We start from the raw sequence: 25519 nt of genomic DNA on the forward strand, positions 1-25519 counted from the left end.
TGTACCCTGATAAAATCTATTGGGTAAATTGATCATCTCATCATGATTATGATTGAATGCTAATTTTCTACATAAATGGTATCATCTATATCGGACTGAGGAACAAGAAATATTAGTCAACTGTATACCTTGGTGAGATACATGCATGCCAGATTATATGAGATAAATTTCATGAAAATTCAGAGTCCTGTGATCTCAATAATGATTATGCATTCTAATGGCTGGGGTATGTCAGGATATCATTTCAAAGTGATGGCTAATAGAACCTGTACCCTCTACCGTTAAGAAAATAAAATCTTTCATGGATTCCTCATGGTTCACTGTGTGCCTCTGATTCATACAGAATCTTCTGACTTTGAACAGATCCAGGGCAAAGGAAAAATATGTATTTCCAACTTTTTCAAGCTATAAGTAAAGCAGTTCTTTCACTTGGATATTTTGGTAATTGGGTTTCTGATATACTCTAGTAGGAAACTTACTGTGGAGGCCCCACAGTTTCAGAGAAAAGATATTTCCTCTTTGGAAACTGCTTTTGACAAACATATTTTGGATTTTTACTGGGCCTTAGTAGAGTCTAAAATCATGGGACCAGATGATAATCAAAATAAAGATGGTCTGGGTATTATTCTATCATCTAATCATATAAATAGATGGCAACACTTCTTTTACGGTAACACCCCTTCATTAATTGGACTTAGTATCTAGCAGATCATACCAAGTAAATCTTGAATACACATGTAAGTGAAATGAGTAGCATATTCATATTCTCAGAATGTCAAACTTTGCTAAATTTCTAACTGCCCAATAATTTTGCAACAGCCATTTAGGAATCTGCTATAGAATTCAGGTATATTTTTTAAATAGAAGGGAGAAGAAAAGATTTCACATAGGTGTCTGCGATCAGCATATTTTAATTTTTACAATGCTTTTAAAGAGAGATAAGCTTTTTTTTTTTTTACTGCAAATTGTCTAATTTCAACAGCAGTGATCAATCCTGAACACCTCATATAGTATTAGGTATCTAGGTAACCAGACAGATAGCAGCTTATACATTGGTAATCTTTTTCTTCAGGAAGGGATGTCTTATTTTACTGAAAGACTAGATTTCAGTTTGCTTTCCTTGACTCTAATACTTCTACCACAACCCTCAGGTGCTACTAAAAGTGCATCACGGGGTCTTCCCTGGTGGTGCAGTGGTTGAGAGTCCGCCTGCCGATGCAGGGGACACGGGTTCGTGCCCCGGTCCGGGAAGATCCCACATGCCGCAGAGCGGCTGGGCCCATGAGCCACGGCCGCTGAGTCTGCGCATCCGGAGCCTGTGCTCTGCAACGGGAGAGGCCACAACAGTGAGAGGCCCGCGTACCGCAAAAAAAAAAAAAAAAAAAATGTGCATCACGTTTCTACGCAGCATGCAAAATAAGCTTTTGTTTCTATGAAAAAGAAACTAGCTTTGAAGCAAAAGAAAAGATGTAAATTAATATAGAATTGACTGTGAATCTCAAATTGCATCACCAAGTTGGTTTTATAGAAGAGAGGGATTAAAGATATAATTTTAGATAATGTGGTCATTTAGATTATATATTCTGATATAAACTCTAATATAAAATACCAAGGATTAATGAATAAAATAAAAGACTTTTGCACACGTAGATGAGATCACAAGAAATTGAGACATATCATCACCAGCCTTTAAAAAAATAAAGAAAAAGAAAAGGAAGTTGTGAACCAAAATGCTAAACTGAGATCTGTATTACAGCTACCCTGGGTATATTAGACAGTCTTGGCAACCAAAACTCTAGTGTGTAAATAGTTAATGTGGCAACAGCAGGCAAGGCCTTGGAGACATGCAAGGTGGGAACTGAATAACCTCATATGGCCCCTACTCTTGAAGGGTTACCATCTCAATGAATCATGTACAAGAAAAAAATCCTCCCTCCTCTAGCAACATATTCATTAAAAAGTCTAACAGATTCATGTAAGTTTGAGTTCCTATCCTCCTCAAAATTTCCCAGCACACTTAGAAAGATACAAATGGTGCTGGGACAAGGAGACTGCATTATGACTTGAAGCTGGCATGTGGATGATGGAGGGATGGGGAATGTGGAAGGAATGTGTGACTCCATCCTACTAAGCGAAGTGGCTTGTGGCTCAACCAAGCAAACTCCAGTGTTTTAGGTCTGCACTTTACATTGGGTGGTAAGAAGATCTACTTCAGCCTTGAGAACCCCTTAACTCAGCAGCCACAGCTACATTGTTTTTTGACTGGTGATGCGGAAATATTCGGAGATGAAAAGTCTAGTTGACTTTGGCCTGACTAATAGAGCAGGAGTTTTCCTAAGAATTCCATTTCTTTTTAAACATCTTTATTGGAGTATAATTGATTTACAATGTTTTGTTAGTTTCTGCTGTATAACAAAGTGAATCAGCTATACATATACATATATCCCCATATCCCCTCCCTCTTGCGTCTCCCTCCCACCCTCCCTATCTCACCCCTCTAAGTGGTCACAAAGCACTGAGCTGATCCGAGGTATTTGTTGCCACACTGTCATTATAACATCTCTTATGTATTCACCAAAGTTTTAATGTAGGAGCTAGAGGAGTTTTCCAAGGCAGTAGTGATTGCCACAAGAACTTATCTGACATTCTATATCATTCTCACTCTCTAGTACAGAAGTCAACAAATTATAGCCTACAGGCTGGCTGGCTGATTTTGTAAATAAAGTTTTATTGAAACGCAGCCATGACCATTGGTCTGTGTATTGTCTGCGGCTGCTTTTGGGCTATGAAGGCAAAGCTGAGTAGTTGTTTAACAGAAACTATATGGCCTAAAAGCCTAAAATATTTATTATATGACTCTTGCAGAAAACATGTGCTGAGCCCTGCTCTACTGTTTCACCTTCATTGGCATTGCAAACCTAACTTAGATAGTAGTAACTTGAAAAGCAGTCAATGTCCCACCTGTGATTTGCCATGGGAATTTGGTCTGCCTTAGGAAAATTTCTTCAAGAGAGCTAAGGCTCCCTCATACCAGGCAAGACCCACTGCAGAAAGCTCAGAATAGATTTAAGGTTAATAAAATAGACAACAAAAAGAGTTGGTTTGTAAGATGGCCCAAATGTTGCCACTCTTTTTAACAAACAATATGTGCTCCATCTTCTTACCATCCAAGCAAACTTGCCAAAGTTCTGATTCATCTTGTTACAGGCTACAGCAGTCATTAATTTCCTTCCTTTTATGCTCAGTGTAAGTTCACATCTTTGTGACTGTTGTCTGAAAGATAATAGAAATTTCTGCCAGTCCAAGCTGGCAAGGAAGTTTTCCCATCCAGAAGAGAGAGAGCAGCTACTAGAACACTATTTGGGCAGCTGTCTTTCAGCCTACTTCTGGGTACTTAGCCTGCAACCCTCTCCCCAATTCTTCCTCTTTATCATGTAATACAATGGAGGAATTTTTATTGTCCAATTGACCATAAAATTTGGTGAAAATATCCTGTACTAATTGCCATGGACTTACCTCAAATCACATTAATCATTCCATGAGATTATTATACTTATTGAAAGCCATGTTTCTGTCACCTTCTCATTCTTGTCACCAAAACTGTCAAGAGCTGAGAATGTTCTAAGATTTTATTCTACTTTCAAGCTAAGGAGTTAACCTGACAGTTTCATAGATGCTGCCAGAAGACAGAAAACTCCAAGGCTGGGGACAAAGGACTGAATTATTCACAGCACAGCCAACAACCTGAACTTCAGCATATTTAATTCTATTCCTCTCATCCCCGTGGCCCACTGAGATGATGTATATGGATCCAGAAGGATGTCTGCATGCATAGTAGGTTGCATTACAGGAAAGGAACCCTGAGCTTAGGAACTCACATCTTTTTATAATGGACAATAAGTATTCCTAACGTTTGCTCTATCTTCCAAAGTTATTCACTTTCAATCCCTGACCCAGGAAGATCCCACATGCCGTGGAGCAGCTAAGCCCGTGCGCCACAACTACTGAATCCCACATGCCTAGAGCCCGTGCTCAGCAACAAGAAAAGCCATGACAATGAGACACCCACGCACCGCAATGAAGAGTAGCCCCAGCCCCAACTAGAGAAAGCCCGCACGCAGCAATGAAGACCCAACACAGCCAAAAATAAAATCAAATAAATGTATTAAAAAAATAAAGTTTATTCAAGAGGGAGGGGATATGGGGATATATGTATACCTATAGCTGATTCTCTTTGTTGTACAGCAGAAACTAACACAACACTGTAAAGCAATTATACTCCAATAAAGATAAAAAAATAATAAAGTTTATTAGAGAATATAGCTTTTAAATGCATGACTAATGAGGCTTTTAGTTATGCAGAGGTGCTTCCTAGTTCACCAGAACAGTTGAACAACAGCAGGATTTTCCCGTAGGCGGAAAATAGACCCTGTTCCTCTTATCATACAGTAGAGAGCTGACCAGGTTGTGTTCTTTTTGTGGGCCAGTAATTCCTGAAACTAAGAAGTGCTATAGAAGCTGAGCCAAACAGCATCAGTCCCTTATTACAAATCCACTGTAAAGGAGGAATAAATGAGCAATGGAATGAGGTACTACTCTGGACCTTCTCCTGTGGAAATATGATTGGGGGAAAGGAGGCTCACCTAACAGTAAATTTATTAGCAATTCCATCTCAGTGAAAGAAAACTATGTAAGTTGTCAAAAGATATGTATTCACACATCAATTCAATAACTAGGTTTGTGGGTTTTCCAAATAATAACTCATTATGCTAGCTGTTCATCTATTAAACAGTCATAACGATGCATTCCCTAGCAACTGTAACACATGTCCTATTGGATTATTAGTAAAATGAAGTTGTGTATGTTCATATACAATGATAATGCATTGGCTTCTTGCTTATGTTTTTCTGGTCCAATATCCAGTCTGCCAATATTGCATAGAAATAATTGTACTGAAATTGAAAATAAACTGGGAAGGAAGAATAGCAGAGTGAAATGTTCGTAATTAAAAGAAATTATAGATGTGGGTATACTTAAGAGACTAGTTGAGATCTTAGTATTGTTTTCCACTGACTTCCTGATATTATGAGTAATGATTCTTACTGATATATACTTTTCCCACAAGAAAATTAAATTTACCGTATGTTTACCATAATTATAATCATTGAAAACATGTGATTCTATTTAGCCATTAAAAAGACGGAAATTGTGCCATTTGCAACAACATGGATGGATCTTGAAGACATTATGCTAAGTGAAGTAAGTCACACAGAAAGACAAATCCTGTATGGTCTCACTTATATGGGGAGTCCAAAAAAACAAACAAACAACTCAGAAACTGACAGCAGATTGGTAGTTGTCAGAGGTGAGGGTGGGGGGATTGGGTGAAAGTGGTCAGAAGGTACAAACTTCCAGTTAGAAAATAAGTTCTGGGATGCAACGTACATCATGATGACTACAGTTAGCAATATTGTATTGTGTATTTGAAAGTTGCTATGAGAGTAGATCTTAAAAGTTCCCATTACAGTTGAAATAGACATAATGGCTAACTTTATTTTAGGGGATATCTCTTATCCACTGCAGCTCACATTACTGCAGTTAAGGAAGATTCTCTGTAATGCAGCCACTCAGAATATGTAAGAAGGTTCACTTAGGAAGAATGGTAGAAAAAAAAACCTTGCCTCTTTCTCCTTTTCTTATTTATTCTCTTCTAAGGGAGGAGGGGAATGTTGTTCATCTAAAAAGTGAAAGCTATTGACCTGTTTTGGTTTAGCTCTCCCCTCAAACAAAGCCTGAGAAGGAGCTGAGTGCAGGGAATTCACTTGAGAGGAGATCCCAGGACACAGAAGTTAGATAGTAAGGAAAGTAACAACGGAAGAATAAAAGTTAATAAAGTTTATATTGATGGCAGCTGTGGGGGACTGACAAGGGTAGCTTGCGCAGGAGTCTCTAAAGAATCTTCTAGAATGTACTTCATTAAATTTCCTTCTAGAGGACAGAAAGGATGATACTTATCCTCTATGGCTTGCTCCCGGGGGGTTACTCCCCACAGTTCTATGGTGGGCCTTCATGTAGTCCTGAGGCAACCAAGCAGAGACCCTTTGATGCTGGGTGCTGGTAATGAGCATGGAGCTATCAACCATATTGGCACTGAAATCAGACCAAGAGAATATGCCCCAGTGCGTAGTAAGTTTTTGCTATAGGGCATCATTTTAATAAGGAATCTGAGTAACCACTGTATTGAAAGACAGGACCAATTATCCTTGCTCTCCCTATTCCATATTTTCTTGCTGTGTTCCAACTGAACTCATTCAGGGTGGGTATGGGGGGTGAATAGGAGGCCTATACCTAAGCAGGGTCTCTAACATATTTTTACCAGTTGTCTGAGTTTGGGAAGTTATCACGAAATTGCATAGTCATTAATAAAGATAGTACTGTGGATCTCATTTGCTTACTGATCCTTTTACTTACTGAATAGGTCATAACCCTAAGGGGAGAAGAAGGGGCTAAGACTTAGCTTCCAAAACTTCCAAGATAATGATGCTTTGTCTGCAAAGCAATAAATCTCAGGCTTCTGCGTCTGATAAATTCTTTCATTTACTAATTTTGTAAACTTGAAGACTTACCTATTTTGAACTTTTTCCCCTCATTAGTAAAATTGAAATAATTAATGTATATGCTTATATATTATATATATTCTAAAATATTATAATACAAATATGAGATATATAATAATATATATTCATATGTATATATAAATCAGGTTTGTGATAAAAATTCAAAAAGCAGTGGCTTAAAAAAGATAGAATGTTACTTCTCTCTAATATAAATGTCAGCAAGTCCGTAGTTCAGAGCAGCTATGGCAGTTGTCCTACATAAAGTCCTGTTACATTCCTTTCTCTCGTTCTTGCAGTATGCTGGGCTTCTATTCACAAGATCACTTTATGGGCTAAGATGAGTCCTCCAAATTAAGCTACCATAAATATACTCTCTGTAACAGAGAGGGGAAGAAATAAAGAAGTAGGGGCAAAGGCTCATGTTGGCTGTTGTGTAAGAAAGATTCACACAACACTGTTTTCATCACAATTGTTCAAAATTTTGTCACTGGTTCATACCTTAGCTGTAAACGAGGCTGGAAAATGCAGTTCTTACTTTGTGGAACAATGTTTCCAGCAAACATTTAAGATCTCTGTTAAAGTAGAGTAAAGAAAGACTAGATATTGGGCTACCACAATGAGCTGGATAGTATTGATATAAAGAACAAATGGGGTAATGCTTATGAACAACTTAGCAAAGGGCCTGTCACAAGGAAGCAATTCAATATAGCTTATTTTTAATAGTCACCATTATCTTCATCTTCATCATTGTCAATTATTAAAAGATTTTCTTTGTGGAATTCTAAGTAAGCCATCACATTTATTAGTATGTCTATTTTCTTCTATTCTATTCCTCCCTCAAGATTCTTTCCAATATATCTCTCAACCTGGAATACGTGTAGTACTGATTTTTGTATTATCATTTCAGATAATGGAATGAATTATACCTGAAATGGGATCATCAAAAATTTGAGACTTGTTGCCTGTGATACATTGCTGTCAAAGAAAACCTCAAAAAAGAAGTGTCTTTATTAAATAGTTCATGCATTCAATCTCAATTTATTTTTCTTTGATTATTGATATATGTGTGTGTGTGTATATATACATGTGCGTATATATATAATAACATTTTATTTATTTTTAAATATTAAGATGTTAAAATATTCTGCCAGCTCTTCTTTCTATGTATAATATTTTCATAATCTCAGTTAAACTGAGATATAATTTAGAAATATGAATATTAATATTCTGGTCAGATTTGTTCCTATAGAGATATTTTCATTACTATATAGAATAAATTACATTTTTATCAAAGCTTAATTTTTCATTTTTATGAGATTTATTCAACTGTCATAACTTCTTTGTTTAAACCTTTAAAATATTTTCTGAAGTTTTTTTAAAATTAATTTATTTTATTTTATTTATTTTTGACTGTCTTGAGTCTTCGCTGCTGTGCGCAGGCTTTCTCTAGTTGTGGCGAGTGGGGGCCCCTCCTCGCTGAGGTGCACAAGCCTGTCACGGCGGTGGCTTCTTCTGTTGCGGAGCATGGGCTCTAGGCGTGCTGGCTTCAGTAGTTGTGGCTGGCGGGCTCCAGAGCACAGGCTCAGCAGTTGTGGCACACAGGCTTAGTTGCTCTACAGCATGTGGGATCTTCCCGGACCAGGGCTCGAACCCATGTCCCCTGCATTGGCAGGCAGACTCCTAACCACTGCGCCACCAGGGAAGCCCATATTATCTTAAGTTTTTGACCTGGTTTCAGAAATGACTGTCCTATTCTTTAAATTTGAAGAGTAATTTCATTCAAAATGATAGTAATTATCCACATATCTTAAGTTTTAAGTCTAGATAACAAGCATTAGCAGATTGGACCCGAGTAAGCTCTAAATTTTTTAAAATATATAGATATATTTTAAATGTCTGAGATTAATATTTCAATAACATGAGGTTAGAATAATACTTTTGAAAAGGTCTTTGAGTTCTAGTCTTTTGGGGCCTTTGAACTTATTGCTTTTTATTTTCTTTAGTTTTCTATCTTATTAATAAAAAGAGTAATGTTAGTAAAATAACTAAAAGTGTTTGCAAAGCTTTGAATTAATTTTTCTTTCAACATAAGGAAATCTTTTTAGCAGGCTAATATCAATACATTTGTGTTCATAATCATATGTAAGCTATGACAAGAAGTTTAAAATGGAAACTAGTCTTTTGAGTCTGAACTGGAAAAAAAAAATCAAGGAGTCAATTTATGGGAGGAGAAGATTCTGCTAGCAGTTTCTAAAAACAAAAGTTTATAAACAAAAGTTTATAAGCCCGAAAAAAAAAAAATCCTTGAGACTTACTGTTAACTCATGAGCCTTCCGTATAATCACTAGAGATGTTTCCAGATAGTTATATGCATATATAAAAATCTATGTGCTCCCACCCTCATTTTCTCTTTTATGGCTCTTCTTGATGTAAATATTAAGCTAAATTTATCCTCATAAAATCTGTGGTGTGGGGCTTCCCTGGTGGCGCAGTGGTTGAGAGGCCGCCTGCCGATGGAGGGGACACGGGTTCGTGCCCTGGTCCGGGAAGATCCCACATGCCGCGGAGCGGCTGGGCCCGTGAGTCATGGCCACTGAGCCTGCGCGTCCAGAGCCTGTGCTCTGCAATGGGAGAGGCCACAACAGTGAGAGGCCCGCGTACCGCAAAAAAAAAAAAAAAAAAAAAAAAAAATATATATATATATATATATATATATCTGTGGTGTGTGAAACATGTTAGTAGTAACTGCTTTGAGTGTCACAGACTCTGTGATGCCTTAGGGGTAACTTGGTTTTTAACATCTGGAGTGATCTTGAAAGGGAGATATCAAACTCTTCTCCTGTTCCCTCAGTTAAACTAAATATGTTATAGGTATTGATAATCCTTCTGTACACCAGACATTGTACTAAGGGTTATACAGACTAAGTCTCAATTCAATGTCTATGACTCATTCAGTCTCTTTCCCCCACCTTTTAGTCAAGTGCTGAAAAGGGTCAGTCAGCTTGACTTGCAACCTCTTTATCTCTGTCCAGTCACACCTACCCAACTTGATCTGCTTGCCAACCCAAGCACAAAACATAAACAAGTTTTGTTGAAGTTACAGTAACATCTTAGCTATCAAATTAAATGTGGAAAATGTTGGTCCTTCATTTCATCTCTCTGATGCATATAACATTGTTGATCATTTATTTTCAATTCTCTATGCCCTTGGTTTTTCTATACAGTCTTGGATATCCTTGCCATTTTTATACATTCTTTGCCTCCCTGTTAGACTCCTAAACTTCTGTGAAATGAAATATTTGTGTTTTCCAGGAATCTCTATTCTATAAGCATGATATTAATCACTTTATTGTCATATTTTTAATTATTTTTCATATACTTATCATTTCACAATTTATGTTCCCAGATCACACCTCTCCCTTGAATTTCAGAATTGAATATCTACTTCTCTCTTATGTATTTTTCAAAAGAATCTATTTCCGTAATGAACTTACTGACTAAAAATAAAAGTAGTGATAGTACCAAGTGTTGGTAGATGAGGAGCAACTGCAACTCTAAAATCATGCTGGTGGGAATTTAATATGTTACAACCACTTTGGAAAATTTTTGGTAGTTTATTATAAATTTAAACATATAATAATCAAATGACTTTGCAACTGCTCCCCTAAATATCCCTGCTATTTACCCAAGAACAAATGCCCACACGAAGATTTATACATGAATATACAAAACGGTGTTACTTGTAATCCAAAAGCTGGGAACAACTCAAATATCCAGTAATAGGTTAAATGGATAAACAAATGTGTTATATCCATATGATGGAATACTGCTCAGTCACGAAGAAGGAACACACAGTTGATACACTCAAATATATGACTGAATATTGAAGATGTTATGTTAAGAAAAAAAGGTAGATACAAATAGTACATACTGCATGACTCCTTTTATAAGAAATTCTAGAGAATACAAATCTAATCTATAGCAATAGAATGCAGATAAAAGGTTACTTGCTGCTGGAGGCTGGAGGAAGTTGACTGCAAACTGGCGTGAGCGGACTTTTAAAATAGTTCAATTTTACTGTACGTTACTAGGTCTCAATAAATATTATTTAAAAAGTGAATTCATTGTCACCCCATCTCTGCTCCCCTTACACCAAAATCTTTTATTTTCCTGTATTAGCCTGGTGATGACTCCACAATCTACTCAATCATCCAAGATAAATGCTTGGAATTCATTCATCCCTAACTCTATTCTATCTTTTATCCTATGTCCAGTTACCAAACTCTTCCATCTATATCATCTGAGTATTTCGCAGGTGTGTCAAACCCTATGTCTTTACTCCCTTTCCTTCTAATAGCACTCCCCTCTCTTGAGGTACACACTCAGTTGTTGCCTATGGAACTGACCCTCACCTACTACTGATTATACTTAGAGCCTATTATAATGCTTTATCAAATTGGCTGGATCATTTAGTTTTAGGTAGGGAAATTAAAATTAAATATATTTACCACACTTTCCCATGTTTTACTGGAATTATTCAAAACAGGCATTCCTTTTTCACTAGGATAATCCTCAGATAGGGTAATGTTGCAACTCTAGCACTTGTGAAAAATGTTAAGGTCCAATAAATACAATATAATTTCTTCCCTCAGATTTCGGAATTAAATAAACCTGTTTGGACAATGTGACTTTTGCACTGCAGCCAAATGGGTTGGCTAGTACTGTCCCACAGTTTGACAAGTTTACTTGTCCAAGCATTTGCACCTCTGTGCAACTAATCTGCAGTCCTCCCGTAAGGAATAGAGACTGCTACTTTGAGATAATGACAAAACAGAAGAACAAACTAGGATGAACATTTTCTGTGGTAGGCAGATATGAAAGAGAGAGGTTACTGACTTAGGCATATTAAATTACTTCTTCCTGGAACATTCAATAAGCCCCTCCTCCTCTGGGGAAAAAGTTAATAGAGTGTGTGGATATTAAGGAAGTATTCCTTCCATATGTCATCCCTTTGGGGATTGGAGAAGGTATATGAAAAAATGAAGTATAGGGAATAAATGCCCCACCCAAACAGCTGTCTCTGCCCCTCTTCCTGGAATATGGAAGAAGGGAAAAACCCACATGGAAATGAAGCCAACAAAGAGAAAAGATTACCAGGGAAACTGAGCAAAAGAGACAAATTTCTGATGGCATTATTTGAACTCCTGAATCCAGACTGAGTAGCCCTTTATGTCACTGTTCCCTGGCCCCCACAAGGAGGACAATGGGCTCTAATACCTAGATGTTAGAAAAGAATATGGCTGAAGAGCTACACAAGGACACAGCTGATTTTCTCCTAATACACAATCTCAACTGCCAGCCCAAATGCTTGTGTACTCCTCTGTATGCAAAAGGCTCTATGTCCCATTGACAAGTATCAGTTTGAAGAATGGCTTGTTCACTGCTTATCGTGGCATGACAGGAGTTAGAGATGAGCTGGCTGGGGACTGTTGAGGGCCCCTTGATGGTGTGAAAAGGGCTTACCTGTGGGATAAGAACAGGAACACTATACAGTTTTCGTAACCAATCAATGGGTGAAGATTTTCTTTGCTGAGGGTGAAGGATTATAGTTTTCCATTGTTTTTAATGATATAGTTTTTTTAAATTTATATTTTAAGTTTAAAATATAAGTTGATAAGTAGATAAATATCAGGTAGATGTTAATACTGGTGCATAATTTCAAAAAGAAATATTATGCCTTGAATATTAGATTTAGTATAAGATGTGTTAAATGTGGCTTAAAATAGACTAACGATTTAGTGTTTAAAAATTAAGGACAAAGCAAATAAAGAAGAAAATGAAACATAATGTAAAAGTGCTTCTAACTTCTCACGACTATTGAGAAGAAGCAAACTAAATAAAGATCACACTGGATGTTTGATCTAATGAGCATATATAAAATCATGCACCAAGTATTTAGAGAATAGATGTTATTCCAAGCAAAAAATAGAGTAGTTTTAACACATTACCAGGAACTGTACTAGGTCAATAAGCACATTTCAGTGAAAGCAAAATATCAGTACAATGCAGACCACATAAGCTAATAGGTCAGGAATGAACATGGCCAGCAAAAGGATACACCGCTTTTTTAGGGGGTGGTTGTGGGGGTAAATTCTTAGTGTGGAATGACAAGAATAGCATTGAAAATCAGTAGAGAAAGGATGGACCCTTTAATAAATGGTACTGATAAAAGTGGATGCCATCTGGAAAAAAGGAAATAGATTCCCTATCTCATTATAAATATAATGTCCAGTTGGATCAAAGATGAAAATGTAAGCAGCAAAAATATAACAACTTATGAAAACATAGAATACAATATATTTCTGACACTTTATAAGGAAGGATTTTTTAACCAAGGACTAAATGCATATGTAGGAAAAGATATTTCTTTCCAATATTAAATTAAAAAATTTATAATAATAGGGAGAATGTTTTGTGTTAGATTCCTATATAAAATTTATTTAAATTAATGTATTAAAAATTAAACAAAACTCTCACAGTTCAATGAGTAAAGACAAAGAACTCAATCGAACATGGAAGAAAGATACACAAGCAATTCACAGAAGCTGAGCCATATTCTCCCACCTGATACCTGGTTTTGCTTTCTGCAGTTTCAGTTACCTGAAGTCAACTGCAGTCTGAAAATATTAAATGGAAAATTCCAGAAATAAACATTTCATAAGTTTTAAATTGCTTGCTTTTCTGAGTAGCATAATGAAATCTCATGCCCTCCCACTCCGTCACATGTGGGGTGTGAATCATACCTTTGTCGGGAGGTATCCATGCAGTATATGCTACAACCCTTTCTACCTGTATAGGAAAAAATGTAGTATATATAGAATTTGGTACTGTCTGAGGTTTCAGGCACCCACTGGGGGTCTTGTTATGTATTCCCCCCTCCACGAATAAGGGGGGGACTGCTGTATGTGCATTTTGTTCATCACAGCAATTCTAGTTCTAGTTAGAGAAACTCTCTCATACATGTATACTGAAGGTAGGTGCAGATCTTTTACTGCAGTTTTGTTTGTAAGGACAAAAACTTGGAAAAAGTTTAAATGTCTTTCAATACAGTAATAAATAAATTCTGGTATATTCATATAGTAGTACTCTATAAAACAGTTAACAAGAATGAACTACAGCTATAAGTATCAAGATGCCTAATCTTGAAAACATCATACTGTGTAAAAGTAGCAAATTGTAAAAGAGTATTTACAGTATGATAGCAATTATGGAAATTTTATAAACACAGAATGATACTATATATTTTAGGGTACATAAATAGGTAATGAAATATATAATTATGCATAGAGAGAATAAACAAATTCAGGACAATGGTTCAAGCAGGGAAGAATAGAGTGAGATAAGGCAAGTGCATTAACTAGTTCTGTAACATTTTGGGTTTTATTTTAAAATATTATAAGGCAAATATGATACAAAAATATTTTACATCTAAATACTGGATACATGAGATATATTACATACTTTAAAGTAATGGGCCTTTTTAAAAACTTTAAAAATGATTTCACAATTTATCAGTTTAGAACTTACTGAGTTAAAAGGCATCAATTTAGAATATTTCCTGTTTTTTTATTTATAGTAGTTCAAAAAAATACTATCATTGAAATATTCAGTAAGTACTTTCAGGTTTCCTGTGTTATCAAATCTTTTAAATTTCTGTAGTGGGGAAAAGGTAAATAATTCTTATTTTCTTATGCTTAATACACATTGTACTAGATTTCTATATTAGTTATCCCTCCCAGGGAGCCTCATAAGACCAGAAATATTCCTTGATTAGTAGCATTATTAGTCCAGTACAGTAGTGCCCTGATTTAATAATATTATGGGTATATTTTTACTTTTCTGAGCAAGTTTGTATGATATTTAATTTAATTGCATTCAGTGATATATAACAATCAATATTATGTATTTACATGAGGAGATGAGGCACATTTTACTTAATTTTTTCCTTGAAAAATACAGAAGAGCCATTTGTAAGAAAAAATGAAATCATACACATAATACTTTTATAGAATTTAAGTGGTTAAAATTGAGCAAATATAGTTAATTTATGTTGAGAAAAATACTTCTAACTTCTAAAAAATAATTCAAAACTGCTTCTTATGCTTCAGACTCAATTCTAAGCACTTTATAAATACTAACTCATATAACCTCATGACAATTCTATGAGGTAGATAGTAAAACTATCCCCCTTTTATATGTGTCGATGCTGAGGCAAAAAAAGTAAAGAAATTACTTAACATCACAGAGCTCGTAGGTGATGGATTCAGTCTATGAATCTGGCCCCAGACATGCTGCTCTTCACCATTTTTCTATGTCCTATTACTGAGGCTGTGCTATTTTTAATATCGGTATACTTTGGTGCCAGTCTGAAATTGAATATGATTTGAGGTAACCCTATTGGACTCCTTGTAGATCTACTTGGACTTGTTTAAGTATGTGTGAACTAGTGTAAGCATTGTAATTATCAATGCTAACACATTTAAACAAGGAATTGAGTGGCTACTGCATAGGTCCCCAATCACAGGGCTATTTTCCTTTTTGCTAAAGGAAGAGGCAGACTCAAAGAAAATACCTCTAAATATAACAACACAGATTCAACAATAGGATTGATCACCTTACAACTGAAATAACACAATTCTTAATTAAAGCATATGACAGCTCATCTTTTATTAGGTCTGTGGTGATGTGACAACAGTGCGTTTTCTTCCCACTCTCTAGTCTTAATGCTTTCTGCTTCTTTAACAGGAATCAACTCAATGGCAAAGATCTAGGTTGTTGAAACAATAGTAGCAGGTACTTCAAGTTGCCATTGTAGCAGAAATCTCACTAGGAGCATTCTTATATATTACTGCAATACTGATTCAAGACAAATTTGGCATATCTATCCATTTAGTTTAATCAGTAAGAATTAAATTGGCTACCCACCCTGCCTGAGGTGCTGGGCTAGATGTTTTTTGGAAATAAAAGCTTTATACTCCTTTCAAGATCTCATACTCTAGGTCACTTCTTATTTGACCACATTTCTTGCCTCAGACTGTGATGTGTCTTTACTCCAAGCTGCCCAATCAGGCTCTTCTATGCACAAACCTTAGGGGATTCCTGAATTCTGGGTGTTCTGAGCTATTTTTTTAAATTAATAACAGACCTTGATAAGAATTATGTCAAAAATCTACACAATTGTTTCTGTTGAAACATTCACACTATTGCTAAACAGTATGTGGATATAGTAAATCTAGTAATTCTACAGCTGCAGTTTCTTGGGATAAAGTGCTTAATGCTCAAGAAATTATACTTCAAGAAGACCTTCAAGATGACGGAGGAGCAAGACATGTAGATCACCTTTCTTCCCACAAATACATAAAAAATACATCTACATGTGGCACAACTCCAACAGAGCACCTGCTGAATGCTGGCAAAAGACCTCAGACTTCCCAAAAGACATGAAAATCCCCAAGTACCTGGGTAAGGCAAAACAAAAATGAAAAAACAGAGACAAAAGAATAGGGACGGGACCTGCACCTCTGGGAGGAAGCTACGAGGGAGGAAACGTTTCCACACACTAGGAAGCTCCTTCAGTGGTGGAGAAGAGGAGATGGGCAGGGGAGAAGCTTTAGAGCCACAGAGGAGAGCACAGCAACAGTGGTGCAGAGGGCAAAATGGAGAGATTCTTGCACAGAGGATCAATGCTGACCAGCACTCACCAGCTTGAGAGGCTTGTCTGTTCACACATGGGTGTGGGTAGGGGCTGGGATCTGAGGCTCGGGCTTCGAAGGTCAGATCCCAGGGATAGGACTGGGGTTGGCTCCGTGAACACAGCCTGAAGGGGGCTAGTGTGCCACAGCTAACCAGGAGGGAATCTGGGAAAAAGTCTGGAACTGCCTAAGAGTCAAGAGACCATTGTTTCGGTGTGTGCGAGGAGAGGGGATTCAGAGCACCACCTAAAGGAGCTTCAGAGATGGGTGTGAGCCACGGCTATCAGCGCGTACACCAGAGACAGCCATGAAATGCTAACGCTGCTGCTGCAGCAACCACCAAGAATCCTGTGTGTAGGCACAGGTCACTCACTATTCACACCTCCCCTCCCAGAGCCCTTGCAGTCCACCAATGCCAGGGTCCCGTGATCCAGGGACAACATCCCCGGGAAAACACATAGCACGCCTCAGGTTGTTGCAACGTCACACCGGTCTGTGCCACCACAGGCTTGCCCCGCTTTCCGTACCCCTCCCTCCCTCCGGCCTGAGTGGGCCAGAGCCCCTCAATCAGCCGCTCCTTTAACCACTTCCCGTCTGGGTGAAGAACAGATGCCAGAGGGCAACCAACATGCAGAGTCAGGGCCAAATCCAAGGCTGAACCTCAGGAGCTGTGCCAACAAAGAAGAGAAAGGGAAATTTCTCCATTCAGCCTCAGAAGCAATGGATTAAATCCCCACAATCAACTTGATGTACCCTGCATCTGTGGAATACCTGTATAGACAATAAATCATCCTAAAATTGAGGCGCTGGACTTTGGGAGCAACTATAGACGGGGTTTGCTGTCTGCGACTGACTAGTTTCTGATTTATATGGTTATCTTAGTTTAGATTTTAGTGCTTGTTATCACTGGTGGATTTGTTTATGGTTTTGGTTGCTCTTTTATTTTTTTACTATTTTAATTTTAATAATATTTTTTAATTTTTAATTATAATAACTTTATTTATTTATTTAGTTAGTTAGTTAGTTATTTTTCTCCCTTTTTTTCTGAACCAAATGGCTGACAGGGTCATGGTGCTCCAACCTGATGTCAGGCCTGAGCCTCTGAAGTGGGAGAGCTGAGTTCAGGATGTTGGACCACCATAGACCTCCCAGCCCCATGTAATATCAATCAGCGAGAGCACTGCCAGAGATCTCCATCTCAGTGCTAAGACCCAGCTCCGCTCAATGACCAGCAGCTGCAGTGCTGGACACCCCATGCAAACAACTAGCAATACAGAAACACAACCCTACCCATTAGCAGAGAGGCTGCTGAACATCATACTAACTTCACAGACACCCCAAAACACACCACTGGACGTGGTCCTGCCCACCAGAAAGACAAAATCCAGCCTCATCCACCAGAAGACAAGCACCAGTCCCCTCCACCAGGAAGCCTAAACAGCCCACTGAACCGACTTTAACCCACTGGGGTCAGACACCAAAAACAGCGGGAACTACGAACATGCAGCCTGCCAAAAGGAGACCCCAAACACAGTAAGTTAAGCAAAATGAGAAGATAGAGAAATACACAGCAGATGAAGGAGAAAGGTAAAAACTCACCAGACCAAACGAATGAAGAGGAAATAGGCAGTCTACCTGAAAAAGAATTCAGAGTAATGATAAAAAAGATCCAAAATCGTGTAATTAGAATGGAGAAAATACAAGAAACATGTAACAAGGAGCTAGAAGAACTAAACAAGAAACAAACAATGATGAACTACACTATAAATGAAATTTAAAATTCTGTAGAACAAATCAATAGCAGAATAACTGAGGCAGAAGAACGGATAAGTGACCTGTAAGATAAAATAGTGGAAATAACTATTGCAGAGAAGAATAAAGAACAAAGAATGAAAACACTTGAGGACAGTCTCAGAGACATCTGGGACATTATTAAACACAACAACTTTTGAATTATAGGGGTCCCAGGAGAAGAAGAGAAAAAGAATGGGACTGAGAAAATATTTGATGGGATTACAGTTGAAAACTTCCCTAATGTGGGAAAGGAAATAGTCAATCAAGTGCAGGAAGTGCAGAGAGTCCCATACAGGATAAATCCAAGGAGAAACACACCAAGACACATATTAATCAAACTATCAAAAACTAAATACAAAGAAAAAATATTAAAAGCAGCCAGGGAAAAGCAACAAATAACATACAAGGGAATCCCCAGAAGGTTAACAGATAATCTTTCAGAATAAACATTGCAAGCTAGAAGGGAAGGGCAGGACATATTTAAAGTGATGACAGGGAAAAACCTAAAACCAAGATTACTCTACCCAGCAAGGATCTCATTCAGATATGACGGAGAAATTAAAACCTTTACAGACAAGCAGAAGCTAAGAGAATAGCACACCACCAAACCAGCTTTATAACAAATGCTAAAGGATCTTCTCTAGGAAGGAAGCACAAGAGAAGGAAAAGACCTACCAAAAAAAAAAAATTAAAAAAATGATAATAGAAGCATACATATCAATAATTCCCTTAAATGTAAATGGATTAAATGCTCCAACCAAAAGACACAGACAGGCTGAATGGATACAAAAAACCCGACCTGTATATGTGCAATCTACAAGAGACCTACTTCAGAGCTAGGGACACATACAGACTGAAAGGGAGGTGATGGAAAAAGATATTGCATGCAAATGGAAATCAAAAGAAAGCTGGAGTAGCAATTCTCATATCAAACAAAATAAACTTTAAAATAAGGACTATTCCAAGAGACAAAGAAGGACACTACAAAATGACCAAGAGATCAATCCAAGAAGAAGATATAACAGTTGTACATATTTATGCACCCAACATAGGAGCACCTCAATACATAAGGCAAATGCTAACAGCCATAAAAGGGGATACTGACAGTAACACAATAATAGTAGGAGACTTTAACACCCCACATTCACCAACGGACAGATCATACAAAATGAAAATAAAAAGGAAACACAAGCTTTAAATGATACATTAAACAAGATGGACTTAATTGATATTTATAGGACATTCAATTCAAAACTACAGAATACAATTTCTTCTCAAGTGCTCATGGAATGTTCTCCAGGATAGATCATATCTTAGGTAACACATCAAGCCTTGGTAAATTTAAGAAAACTGAGATTGTATCAAGTATCTTTTCAAACCACAATATGATGAGACTAGATATCAATTACAGGGAAAAAAATGTAAAAAATACAAACACATGGAGGCTTAACAATATGCTACTAAATAACCAAGAGATCACTGAAGAAATCAAAGAGGAAATCAAAAAATACCTAGAAACAAATGACAATGAAAACACGACTGCCCAAACCTATGGGATGCAGCAAAAGCAGTTCTAAGAGGGAAGTTTCTAGTAATGCAATCCTACCTGAAGAAACTAGAAACATCTCAAATAAACAACCCTACCTTACACCTAAAGCAATTAGAGAAAGAAGAACAAAAAACCCCAAAGTTAGCAGAAGGAAAGAAATCATAAAGGTCAGATCAGAAATAAAGGAAAAAGAAATGAAGGAAACCATAGCAAAGATCAATAAGACTAGAAGCTGGTTCTTTGAGAAGATAAACGAAATTGATAAACCATTAGGCACACTCATCAAGAAAAACAGGGAGAAGACTCAAATCAATAGAATTAGAAATGAAAAGCAGAGGTAACAACTAACATTGCAGAAATACAAAGGATCATGAGAGATTACTACAAGTAACTATATGCCAATAAAATGGACAACGTGGAAGAAATGGACAAATTCATAGAAAAGTACAACCTTCTGAGACTGAACCAGGAAGAAATAGGAAATATAAACAGACAAATCACAAGCACTGAAATTGAAACTGTGATTAAAAATCTTCCAACAAACAAAAGCCCAAGACAAGATGGATTCCCAAGAGAATTCTATCAAACATTTAGAGAAGAGCTAACACCTATCCTTCTCAAACTCTTCCAAAATATAGCAGAGGGAGGACCACTCCCAAACTCATTCTACGAGGCCACCATCACTCTGATACCAAAGCCAGACAAGCACGTTACAAAAAAAAGAAAACCATAGGCCAATATCACTAATGAACATAGATGCAAAAATTCTCACGGTCCAGCAGTACATTAAAGGGATCATACATCATGATGAAGTGGGGTTTATCCCAGGAATGCAAGGATTCGTCAATACATGCAAATCAATCAATGTGATACACCATTTTAAAAGACTGAAGGAGAAAAACCATATGAACATCTCAATAGATGCAGAAAAAGCTTTCGACAAAATTCAACATGCGTTTATGATAAAAACCCTCCATAAAGTAGGCACAGAGGGAACATACCTCAACATAATAAAGGCCATATATGACAAACCTACAGCCAACATTGTTCTTAATGGTGAAAAACTGAAACCACTCCCACTAAGATCAGGAACCAGACAAGGTTGCCCACTCTCACCGTTATTATTCAACATAGCTTTGGAAGTTTTAGCCACAGCATTCAGAGATGAAAAAGACATAGAAAGAAATCCAAATTGGAAAAGAAGAAGTAAAACTGTCACTGTTTGTAGATGACATGATACTGTACATTGAGAAACCTCAAGAAGCTACCAGAAAACTATTAGAGCTAATAAATAAATTTGGGTAAGTAGCAGGACACAAAATTAATGCACAGAAATCTCTTGCATTCCTATACACTAATAATGAAAAATCTGAAAGAGAATTTAAGGAAACCCTCCAATTTACCATTGCAACAAAAAGAATAAAATACCTAGGAATAAACCTACCTAGGAGACAAAAGATCTGTCTGCAGAAAACTATAAGATCCTGGTGAAAGAAATTAAGATGATACAAACAGATGGAGAGCTATACCATGTTCTTGGATTGGAAGATTCAAGATTGTGAAAATGACTATACTACCCAAAGCAATCTACATATTCAATGCAATCCCTATCAAACTACCAATGGCATTTTTCTCAGAACTAGAAGAAAAAATTGCACAATTTGTATGGAAACACAAAAGATCCTGAATAGCCAAAGCCATCTTGAGGTAAAAAAATGGAGCTGGAGGAATCACGCTCCGGAACTTCAGACTATACTACGAAGCTACAGTAATCAAGACAGTATGGTACTGGCATGAAAACAGAAATATAGATCAGTGGAACAGGATAGAAAGCCCAGAGATAAACCCATGCACATATGGTCAACTTATTTTTGATAAAGGAGGCAAGAATATACAGTGGAGAAAAGACAGCCTCTTCAATAAGTGGTGCTGGGAACACTGGACAGCTACATATAAAAGAATGAAATTAAAACACTCCTTAGCACCATACACAAAAATAAACTCAAAATAGATTAAAGACCTAAATGTAAGGCCAGACACTATAAAACTCTTAGAGGAAAACATAGGCAGAACAGTCTATGACATAAATCACAGAAAGATCCTTTTTGACCCACCTCCTAGAGAAATGGATATAAAAACAGAAATAAACAAATGGGACCTAATGAAACTTAAAAGCTTTTGCACATCAAAGGAAACCATAAACAAGATGAAAAGATAACATTCAGTATGGGAGAAAATATTTGCATATGAAACAGCTGACAAAGGATTAATCTGCAAAATATACAAGCAGCTCATGCAGCTCAATATCAAAAAAACAAACAACCCAATCCAAAAATGGCAGAAGACCTACATAGACATTTCTCCAAAGAAGATGTACAGATGGCCAACAAACACCTGAAAGAATGCTCAACATCACTAATCATTAGAGAAATGAAAATCAAAACTACAATGAGGTATCACTTCACACCATTCAGACTGGCCATCATCAAAATATCTACAAACAATAAATGCTGCAGAGGGTGTGGAGAAAAGGGAACCCTCTTGCACTGTGTGTGGGAATATAAGTTGATACAGCCAGTATGGAGAACAGTATGGAGATTCCTTCAAAACTAAAAATAGAACTACCATAGGACCCTGCAATCCCACTACTGGGCATATACCCTGAGAAAACCATAATTCAAAAAGAATCATGTACCATAATATTCATTGCAGCATTATTTACAATAGCCAGGACATGGAAGCAACCTAAGTGTCTATCAACAGATGAATGGATAAGGAAGATGTGCCACATATATACAATGGAATATTATTCAGCCATAATAAAATGAAATTGAGTTATTTGTAGTGAGGTGGATGGACCTAGAGTCTGTCATACAGCGTGAAGTAAGTCAGGGAGAGAAAAACAAATACTGTATGCTAACACATATATATGGAATCTAAAGAAAAAAAAATTGTTCTGTAGAACCCAGGGGCAAGACAGGAATAAAGCCACAGATGTAGAGAATGGACTTGAGGACACGGGGAAGGGGAAGGGGAAGCTGGGACGAAGTGAAAGATTGGCACTGATATATATACACTACCAAATGTAAAATAGGTAGCTAGTGGGAAGCAGCTGCATAGCACAGGGAGATCAACTCTGTGCTTTGTGACCACCTAGAAGGGTGGGATAGTGAGTGTGGGAAGGAGATGCAAGAGGGAGGGGTTATGGGGATATATGTATACGTATAGCTGATTCACTTTGTTATACAACAGCAACTAACACAACAATATAAAGCAATTATACTCCAATAAAGATGTTAAAAAAAAAGAAATTATACTTCATTTACATTTCAGGCACATACTCCATACGTGTAGGTGTAGGGGAATGAATGGGAAGAGTAAGATGGTTGGAGGATTACGACAAAGTTTTTTCTAATGTACCAGGGGAATTACACCATAATAACAACACTTTTCTTGTTTTAGAAAATCTCTAGGAAAATATTTATTAAAATACCTATCAGGAAATAATGTCATAATAAATGTCTTAGCTCAGGCTACCCAACTGTATACAATGAAATTCACTTCTCACAGTTCTGGAGGCTGGAAATTCCAAGATCAGTGTGGCAGCATGGTCGGTTTTTGTAAGAGCTCTCTTCTTGGCTTGAAGGTGGCAGACTTCTCTTTGTGTTCTCCCATGGTAGAGAGAGAGAGAGCTCTGATATTTTTTTGTCTTTTTATAAGGCTACTACCCCTTATAGATTAGGGACCGACTTTGCAACCTCATTTATCTTTTATCATCTCCTGAAAGGCCCTGTCTCCAAATACAGCCATATTGGGATTTAGGTCTTCAACCTAAGAATTTGGAAGGGATGCAAACATTTGGCCCATACAATAAGTAAAAGGCTACTAACAGCAGTAAGGATTCTTTGATTCTTGGAACAAAACAATAACAGATTACTTTTATAAACATGTTAATGGATTATGTATTTATTGTATGTGACATTGATTTTTGTGGCTATGTATACTTGAGGAAAAATCAAAAGAAAATTTCAGTGACTGGCTTGGTCTTTTGGGATAAGTTACATAGATAATATAATTCTGTGAGAATGGCATAAAATCTTAAGTTTGAACAGTGGCTTAGCTTTAGATAAACTAACAAGGTGAGCAAGAATACATTCCATACCATCAATATCTCTGAACTTAGAATTGCTTTAAGACAACATTACTGCCAAGGAATGTAATTGAAAAACTTGAGCTATGGATTGTTGAGGGAATTACCAGATTTATCAGAATGGCAGATAAGTGTCTGGGGAAATAGTGTTCAATGAAGACTTATAAAGATAGCAATAAAACATTAGTAAGAATTGGAACAGATAAACAAACTGAAGTTACAAAAACGTGTAGCAGAAAGTAAGTCTAAGAGTTTATCCTTTGACTCATCCCCTCTATCTTTGTTAATTTTTTTCCATCAAAGATTCATTTTGTTTTCTACCAAATCTTCCTTTCAGCTTGCTGCACTTAAACTATATTGCAATTCAGTTCTAATAAAAGGCTGTGCAGATTGTTATATACTATTTTAAAGAAAAAGATTTTTAAAAGGCAGAAAAAAATGTTTTGTTGTTTCATATTACATTTAACCTGATCTCAAATCAATATTAATTTGCAAATTTCTTAAATCACCTCCTTTCAAATAAATTATAGAACTCTAGCTTTCATAGGCATGTCTGTTTTTTTAATGTATAAAAATAATTATTAATGGTAGTCCTGTGGTTGCAAATTAAATCCTTTTTCCTGCTGTCTTAAAAAAACACTTGATTGCTCTAATTCTCTCTTACTTGCACAGGAAAGTGTCATTCACACCTCTTTTCTACACAGTAGCCTAGCAACTACAAATTTCAAGCCCTTTATATAATAGTATTCTCTGAATAATTTCAAAATTATGTCACCCTCTGAAAGCTGAAAGAATAGTGCTAGCAGACCTTTCTCCTTGTTAGAAACTTAGTTTGGTGATCTTCCTAAGTAGTCAAGAACTTAGATTTGAAGTCCAAATATATCAAACCTCCATTTAGATAAGTACTCTGAACAACATAAACAAAATAAATCAAAAAATGAGGTAGTTTGCAATCTAGGGTACAGTAATACCACGTCCTGGTTTCTATATCCTTTAAAAATGGGTAATGCAATCAATGCACTTAGATAATCAGGTTAAATCAGTTGTAGCTATTGAGTAATGTGCACAAAAATATAGCCACAGTAGTCAAGTAAGATTGATTTCCAAAAGCCACAAAATAAAATATATTTTGAATTTAAGTTAAATCATCCTTAAATATTAACTTACGGAGATTATTATAATGCAAGATGATGATAGGGTAGACTGACCCTGAGTAAAATCCTGGAAAAGGATTTTACTTTTTTTTTTTAAATTGATGCATCACAATATCAACTAGGTACTTTGACTAGAAAATAATGTACTAAACAATCTGATTATGAGACATTTTTGAATTATAATCTCTGAAATGTCTGATTTGCATATATTTTCTTTTTATTCAATAGTAATACCCTATCTTATAGGAATATTTAATATATGCTGCTTTTCTTAAAATCATTCTTATACTTGAGTAAAACAAAAATACAATTAAAGAAAATGTCATGATCTATTAGGCAAGAACACAGTGGAGAGCTGCAATGCTTTCAGACTGAGGGACAGAGTGAGGCTATGTCAGCAGCACTAGCTGACCAAATTAAGATGAGATGATGTAGTTGAATATTTAAGAAAGAACAGTAGTGGATGCAGGGTCACGTCAGGGATTGAAATGAGGAAATCCGTG

This window comes from Globicephala melas, chromosome 3, assembly GCF_963455315.2.
Source record: "Globicephala melas chromosome 3, mGloMel1.2, whole genome shotgun sequence".
NCBI classification, from domain to species: Eukaryota; Metazoa; Chordata; class Mammalia; order Artiodactyla; family Delphinidae; genus Globicephala; species Globicephala melas.